The 9,172-nt window shown below is 36.7% G+C and overlaps 2 pseudogenes; one reads left to right on the top strand and one right to left on the bottom strand.

The window, feature by feature from the left end:
- On the top strand, positions 1,511-2,663 carry LOC104789380 (annotated as a pseudogene).
- LOC104789379 lies at positions 4,243-5,455 on the bottom strand (annotated as a pseudogene).

Genomic DNA, 9,172 nt, shown 5'->3' with positions numbered 1-9,172 from the left:
CCTTTTTTTTTTTTTTTTTTTTTTTTTTGTGTATGGAAGTTTTTTTCTCTTTTTTTCGGTTTCTAATAAATTGGTGAAGAAGAATCCTCGACGACTCTTTCATTATTATTTTTTTTTTGCTTTTTTTGTGAATGGTTTTAAACGTAACGGACATACCTTATCTATTGCTTGTCAGCCCAATATTGCAACGCTCGAAACGGTGCTATTGGCTTGAAGTGCTTTTTGCGGGTATTCATTTCTGGATGTGGACCACCTTTTAATAAGTTACATACATTTTTTGTTGAGCCATACACGTTTTTGTTTTGTTTTTTAAAACACTAAATATTTTTTCACTCCAATTAGTAACTTAAAAAAAAAAGTTACAATATATATAGGTTAAAACGTCCACTGAAAATACAAAACTCTATATTTTTCAAAAAAAAATTAAAGTCTTAAAACGAAAGAAGTAGCATATTTTCCCAACAACTTTCTATTCGAGATCGTCTCTTCAATTTACTTGCTTGTATTTAAATCCATGAGCTTTTTTTTTTTTTTGAAATTGTAAAAACTAACCAAATTCATTAACGGACGATATTTTATAAATGCAATATTTAGTTTTCCAATTAAAGTTAATAAATAACATTTGAATCTATTCAAAAATAATCAGATAAATTTACAATAATTAGAAATTCAGAGCCGACCGATAGGCCAGGCTGATGAAGCATTAGAATGTGGCCCTCTAAAATATAAAAGAAAATTCTGTCTTATATTTGGTCTGGTGGTATAAAAAGTACTATTGAGGAGTTATATATCATGAGTTCAGACCGTTTGTCTGTATAAAATTCAACCTTTTTTTTATTGTGGTCTCCAAAAAGTTAGTGATGGTTCTGAGAATTAGGTAGAAAAAATTAATCAAGAATGCTGTGAACAAATTTTTTTAAAAACGTATCTAACCAAGAATGGAAGCTAAATATGAACACAAAAACCATGTACCAAGACAACAATTTGTAATGTAGTCTATACCAACAGCTTTCTGGTACTTTATGGATTCCCCTAATCATGTTTTTTATTTTAAATTTCTTTTTTGATGAATACATCACTCCCTAATCAATTCTTACGATTTTCCTATATTGGGCTGTTCATTTGGTTGACGAAGGCAGCTGCGGCTGCCACATGCGTCTATGTTTTTGACCGATGGATGAAAACAACGTTTAAAAATGTTAGACATAGATCGCAGCGTTTGCCACAGCGTCATGACGCAAATACCTGCGACAAGAAAACGAACAAACATATCTGCGGCAATAAAACGAACAAGCTCATTACTTTTCCTTTTTTGTTTTTGATTGTAATATTTTTAGAGTCCGATAATGGGTTCGAGAATTAAATTCGAGATCTTCTAATTTCTATTTTATAGGAAATGGTTCAATATATATAATGGGTTTAATAACAAATTAGGGTTTAAAGAAAGTGAAGTAATAATGGAGCGATCGGCCATGGAAGAGAAGACGGGACATATTCAAAGAACAACACAATCTTCATCGTCAATGTCCTCACATGATGATGATACATCTCAATTAGAACATATTCCTCTGGATTTAATCATTGAGATACTCTCGAGACTCCCTGCCAAATCGGTTGGGAGATTTCGCTCCGTATCTAAGCTATGGTCGGCCATCACCACAACTAAAGATTTCATCAACTCCTTCACGACTCGGTCCTTGGCATTACGGCCTTCTGTACTGCTAACCGCTCATAAAGGCGACATGCTGGGCTTTTTTTCATCTCCGCTACACAAGAATAGTTCTGGTGGTCTTTTTTCTTATGTCGGGAGTTATCAATATCCAAACCTTACTTTTAGTAAAACATATAGTTTTCATTTCGTGCACGGCTTGATGATTATCATGGAATGTTCGAAACCGCTCGTGATGTGGAACCCTACCCTGAAACGCTCCTTCGTTTTACCTGAACCTGAAGGCACCCAAAAAGGTGAATACAACGCTGGATCTATTTGTGGATATGATCAGATTGATGCGAAATACATAGTACTACGTATTATTGGAGACTCCAAGATTTGGATTCTTACATTCGGAGCTCCAGGACAAGGATCATGTAGAATAATAACCAACGGTTTTCCTAAGCACCGGCATACTATAGGTAGTGGATGCATTAATAATGGAGTCATGTATTATAGAGCCCTTGTTGCTGTTGGTGCTGGCATTGAGAAATGTTGTATAATGAGCTTTGATATCAGCTCTGAAAAGTTTAATGAGATCAAATATCCGGAGAGTTGTTCTCTTGGGAGATCATGGATGATACCGTATGAGTATGACGGAAGATTAGCCTTAGTTGATACTTTGAATTTCCCTTCTATTGATCTATGGATTTTGAAGGATGGAGATGGACACGAATGGACGCATAAACGAGTTGTTTTGCCTCTTTCTAAAATGGAACCAATACAGATGAAAAAGCCAGTCTTCAAAGGTGTTACTAATGCTGGTGAGCTTGTCTTTGCACCATGGAGGTTTGATGAATCGTTTTATATTTTATATTTTGATTCCAGGAGAAACAGCATTAGAGAGGTCTTGTTTGAAGGAACTGTGGGTGATGAATTTGGACTTGTTAAGGACGATGTCTACACCTTAAGTGTTTACCCAAATCACATCGAGAGTCTCGTGTCTTTGTGAAGTAGCGCCTTCATCGGTCAGTGTTTACTTAACATATATATGATTCTCTTTATGGGATCTTTATATTTTGACCAGTCATTGATTATTTAGTGTGCCTCTGCATGTATTTTCACTGATGTTGGTGACGAACTTATATAGAACGGAGTTTGTATAAATCGTTCCATGGTATACATTTTTTTAATCAAAAAGAATGAAGGATTAACTTCTGATCTCAGTACACCTCTTTTCTCGTGATTATCAACAATGCATCAAAGTTTCCCATCATCATCCGTGCTGCATTTAGACTTTAATTACATGAACAAAAACGTGGCTAGCATTAGAGCTACTTCCTTCCCTATTGTCAATCCAGGGTGGAGAGTTTGCAGGAATAGAATAGCTTTGCACCAGAGGACCTGTCATGTCCTTGAGCAGAAGAAATTAAACAATATTTTTCATTTGGTTAGTTAAATAACTAAAATATAGAACTATTTTTCTTCTTAAAATACTTTATGAAATTTTAAAGTCTAAGTTTTTTTTTTTCATATATATTTAAATTCAAACTTAATGTTGAAGTATTGAAAACAGTTTGTGACAGAGAGCATTTAGATAGTACTTACCCAAATGACAGCTAAAGAAGATTTCTCACTAGAATATTGTAGAAACACCTTAAAATGTAACATAATTTTTTTATTTTGAAGGTAGATGAAAATAGAGTTTCCACAGTACACTCTTAGCCGTTGATTATGACTGAGAGACCCCATAGCCTTGTCATATGGTGAAGATTCGTCACAATGCTATGCTTTGTTGAGAAATTTACCATTCTCTACAAGTTGATTAGATTACATAACTCAAACCTTATATTTTCCACGGTAACGCGACTCCTTCAAGAAATTGGACGTGTAGATTGGAGATTTCGCATGTACATCTAGATACTAGTAGAGCAGTGAGTTAATTCCAATTTCGGATAGAAGAAGAATGAGTTAGCTGGTTTTGTATAAATTAACTCTCAAGTATCTCAACTGTCAAGTATATATTATAGATTCAGCTATCTAACAAGTGGCTAGATTTGGCAGCTAGTCTACATATATATTTGATCATATGTCATGAGAAGGGTATTACTTAATTCTATTCATTAGATATTTAGGCAACACTTATTTGTTTCAGACTGAATAGTAGTATTGACCAATGCTAATGAAAGAACACTAGGGCTTTACTTTGTTGGACCATGTTACACACACATCTAATCTAAAACTACGACGCTTCCACAAAAACACACATCAACAAACCAAACATTGAACAACTGACAAAAGGAAATTTTTATTCGTGCAATTAAAAGGAGACGGGTTGCGATTCAGAATCACAAAGAAAACATCACGAGAAATATGCATTGTGGTATATAATTAGTTTGATACTGAAAAACGTGACATGAACAATTGAAAAAAACATGCAAAATCTGAATGCTTTGTTAGATGATAATTAAATAGCAATAATTTTTTTAAATAATTGTTAAAAAGGACAAGAAAGCCAATGAATGAAAACAGAAGGTGATGCAACATGTAACAAATAAAGTACTATCGCAAATGGAACTAATTAGTAATCTCTATCTTTCTTCTTTTGTTCTTCCTTTTTCTTCTTTTCGTTTTGCCTGGTTGGTTGGTTTGTATGTGCACTAAACTTGGAGCATAAGCAAGGAAGTCAGGTGGGTTAGAGCATCTAAGTTTAAAGGATTTGAAGTATCCATCTTCTCCAATGATGTAAACTTTTTGGTAGCCATCGGTCTTCTCAGCAACAGATGCAAATTCGTCGGAAACCACAGCGACTTTCTTCTCTTCGTCAATGAAGAAGCTCCCAGGTACAAAGTTTCTCGGAAAACCAGTACGCCGTGTGATATCCACTTTCAAAAACTTGCTCCAAGATACCGCATTGGGATCAACCTGATTCGTAATCCAAATATCTAATGACTCAACTGTCTCGCAGTCGCAGTTATGATATAACAAAGCAAGCTGCTCTTGTCTGACACAAGATAGAGTCACAGCTCCAGTCTCGTCATCATAAGAGTGAAATGGCAGAGGAAGATGCGGTCCAAATCTCTCTGCTGTAAAATCAAAACAGAGTAAATAATTTTTAAATTTTTCTTCTTCTTTAATCACTATTATATCCTGAGCAAAAAAGTAAGCATTTCCCCTCAAAGACGCGCCGCTTTCTAAAGCACAGATGGGAGTGAATTCAACAACCCTCCATGAATTAGAGTTAAAATTGTAGATTTCTAAGCTTTGACGTTCTATGTCTTCAGAAAAAAACCTCATGATTTTGTGGTCACGGTTATTGTTGTCGTATCCCATTGTAAAATTGTCATATGCCCCGAATTGTTTTCTTAATCGAATCCATCTGATTTTCCCTAGATAAGGGTTCCATACCATGAGCCTCCATCGGTCCTTGGTGACACATAGGACTAAGCCGTCGCAGTGAAAGACTTCATTACATACATCGACTTGGTTAAGTTCACTTATTTGCTTTATAGATGTTGGAACTATAATTTCGACCAAGTTGCTTCCGCCAAGTTTCTGGTGAAGTCCGCTACCGTCATCATCTTCGTTGCGGATGCCTTGGAGATTGAATCTCAAGGAACAAACCTTAGAGCCCATAACCGTGAACCCTAAAAACTGTTGTGTTTCTTCTACTTGTGCTTTACCAAAAACCTGATGCTTAGATAAAGCGTTCCACGATTTGCAAGTACATCGCACTGCGGTCAGAGATGTTAACCGAACCTTAGAGAGTATCTCCCCTACCAAATCCACAGAAAGATCTGACATTGTCGTCATATTCTTATAAGTTTTCCAACTTTCACACTTGCGGCTACTCTTTCTCTCGATATTTATATATGTGGAGACAATTTGTTAGGTTACGACCCTCTCATTTGGTTTTTTTTTACTATTAATAATCTTCACTAGGACTTAGAAGTATTTCAGAAAAAAATTAAAACTTTAAATTATATATTATGAAATCATTTCAAAGTAATTGAATAGTTTGTAAGTATCTTCTACGAATAAAATTAAAATTATTTAAAAGGCAGAAATTAATAAGTAGGTTTAAAACTTTAAATGCATAAATATTAAGCATAAACCGTTAGTAGAAATATAACCATCAAAATAAAAAATAATATGGTAAAGAAACACAGCTTTGCAAAAAAAAAAATTATATTATTGTAAATATAAGATATTTTGTGAATAATTATGGTAAAGAGTTACAACCATCAAAACAATTATGACAAAGTGATCCTAATTGAGCATACTAAACTAATGATTGCAATCAGTAAATGCAATTTTTTTAATAAATATTTATAATTATAAAATATATTTAATAATGAGTGAAAACATATCAACCAAAAAAATATAGTTAAAATACACAACTTTAATCTCATATCGGGGTCGTTGACAATAAATGGCGTCGCTTCTCTCTGGGGGCGATTTTTTCTGCGATCTGCAGATCGATTTTTCTTCGTTGTCTCCTTGTCGGAGTTTTTGTCCGATTGAAGATTGTGTCTTTAACATTGCAATTTCTGTCGGGGTCTTTCTGTCAAAACGTCTTTATGGCAGTTTCCTTGGTCCGTTTTTCTCGTTGGATAACCGTTCGAGAAAACCGCCATGGGCAATCCACTATAAATTCGATCTTCCTGGACTTTTTTCACTTCAATCCTTCTTCTCTAATCCATTATCTTTGTTCGTATTTCCTAAATTGTGGAGTATGAGTGATTACATCAGAAAATCCCTCCAAGATTTGGACTTGGGCATATCTGATGCCCCTGTTCCGCTTCCGCCGCAATTCATTGCAAAGGCGGTGAATGCTAACCGGTACTCGTTGGTGGTCTCAACGGTGAACCCCCGTAAACAGAACTTGCGGGCTTTGATAGGGCATATGCCCAGAATTTGGGGGGTTGAAGGAACCGTGGTTGGGCGTATTCTGGGGCCGGGAAAGGCTCTTTTTGTTTTCCAATCGGAAGAGTCTCTTAACATGGTCTTACGTCGAGGTCCGTGGTCTTTCAACGAATGGATGTTGACGGTTCATCGTTGGCATCCGAATATCACCGAAGAGACTATGAAGATAATCCCCTTCTGGATTCAAATACAAGGAATCCCACTGCTATACCTCTCCAATGATATGGCCAGGTATGTCGGAGATCAGTTAAGACCAGTGGAAATGGTAGACTTTGATGAAAATGCTAATATGGTAGAATTTGTACGGGTTAGCATAGATTGGAATGTAGACTGGCCATTAAGGTTTAAGAGGAATTTTCAATTCACTGTGGGTGATAACACAATCATTAAGTATCGTTTTGAGAGGCTGCGTAAGTTCTGTGCTAAATGCGGTTCTCTTAAACATGATATTTCCGACTGTGATCTGAATGCTGAGGACCCTGATTTCTATCAAGAGGAACCGCCTAATGATGACAATAATGACATGGCTGGTCTTGAGGCTGTGCGTGATGTCCTGTCTGATGCTAATACTCTCGAGACTGTTGATCCTGCTGATGTAATACCGGGACTTCGGAATCATTTCTCAACTCCGGGTGCCGGCCCGAGTTCTTCCGTTCCAAGTGAACCACCAAGTGTGTTTGAAGATACTGAACTCACGGCTGAACGACTTCGTTATCTTCATGCCAAGTTCAACAAACAGTTCATCGACACTTTCTCTCCCATTCATGAGGATAAAGGAGTGATTCTTGAGAAGGAAAAGAATAGCGCTAAGCGTAAGAGGGGGGAGGTTGAAGCTTTTTACCAACAATGGGAAGCTGCTGAAGATCAAGCGGTCCTGTGCCAGATCAAGAAGAAGGAGCGAGTCGAGTCTGCTGGTTCCTGCTCTGCACCAAATGAGATCGACAGAGGCGCGGGGGGCCCGGTACCCCCACTGTGTCCATGACGATCATCTCCTAGAATTGCCAAGGCATTGGCACATCTATGACTAAATATAGACTACGTAGTATTTGCAGTATCTATAAACCTAATATGCTATTTCTAGTTGAAACTCTGAATAACTGTAATAAGGTTGTTGAATTTGCTAATTCCTTAGGATTTACTAATATAATTACTGTGCCCCCTTGTGGAAGGAGTGGCGGTTTGGCTTTGTTGTGGAAGAACAATGTTCAAGTGTCCTTAATTTCTAAGGATGCTAGAATCATTGATGTAAACGTTAAATATTATAACTTTCAGTTTTATTTGTCCTGTGTCTATGGTCATCCTGTTCAAGATCAGAGACATTTCTTTTGGGATCACTTGAATCAATTATCACATTCTAAGGATGGACCTTGGGTTTTGGTTGGGGATTTTAATGAGATCCTTTCTAACAATGAAAAAATTGGTGGACCGATGAGAGCAGACTGGACATTCCGGGATTTTAGACATATGTTGTCTTACTGTGATCTTTGGGACATCAAGTTTACGGGTGATAGGTTTTCTTGGGTTGGTGAGAGACATTCACACACTGTCAAGTGTTGCCTTGATAGAGTTTTGATAAACTCTGAATGGTCAGCTACATTTCCAAGGGGAGAAGCGGAGTTTTTGGACTTTAATGGGTCTGATCACAGACCTGTCCTGCTCCGGTTTGGTTGCCATGATCCAGTTCTGCGAAAACCCTTTCGTTTTGATAAAAGGCTGCTGGACGTTGCTAATTTTAAAAGCTACGTTAAAGAGGGATGGAACGTTTGTAAAGATCAACGTCATCACACCATAATGGATCAAATACGACATTGTCGTATGTTCATGGCTCGTTGTAAACGTAAAAGCAATTTAAACTCAGCGAAACAAATAGATGTGCTTCAATACCGTTTAAACAGTGCAATGTCAAGCTTACACAGGTCAGATAGAGATTTAATACCAAGATTGAAACAGCAACTAAATACTGCTTACAGACAAGAAGAGATCTATTGGAAGCAAAAAAGTAGAAATTTATGGCTACATGTTGGTGATAGAAATACGAAATTTTTTCATGCCTCTACTAAGAACAGATTTGCTCAAAATTATATTACTTCAATCAAGAATGATCAAGGACAGGTTTTTAGTGGAGATAAAGATATTGGACATCATGCAGCAGAGTATTTCAACAACATGTATTCTACAACAAATCACCCGGTGTCAACATTGGATTTTGCCGACTTCGTCCCAACTGTTACACAGGATATGAATGATGACTTGACAAGAGACTTTTCTAGTGAGGAAATTTTTAAAGCATTGTCAATGATCGGTGATGACAAGGCACCTGGTCCAGATGGTTTAACTGCTAGATTCTACAAACAATGTTGGGATGTTGTGGGAGAGGATATAATTAAGGAGGTTAAAGAATTTTTTACAACGGCATACATGAAACCGGGGATTAACAACACAAATATTTGTATGATTCCTAAAACTACTGAACCGGAAACACTAGCAGACTATCGTCCTATAGGTCTTTGTAATGTCATTTACAAAATCATTTCTAAGTGTTTGGTCAACCGGTTGAAACTCCATTTGGATGGTATTGTCTCTGATTCTCAAGCT

Source organism: Camelina sativa, chromosome 5, assembly GCF_000633955.1.
Source record: "Camelina sativa cultivar DH55 chromosome 5, Cs, whole genome shotgun sequence".
NCBI classification, from domain to species: domain Eukaryota; kingdom Viridiplantae; phylum Streptophyta; class Magnoliopsida; order Brassicales; family Brassicaceae; genus Camelina; species Camelina sativa.
The sequence above is the reverse complement of the archived record's forward strand: the minus strand, read 5'-3'. Positions and strand labels throughout refer to the sequence as shown.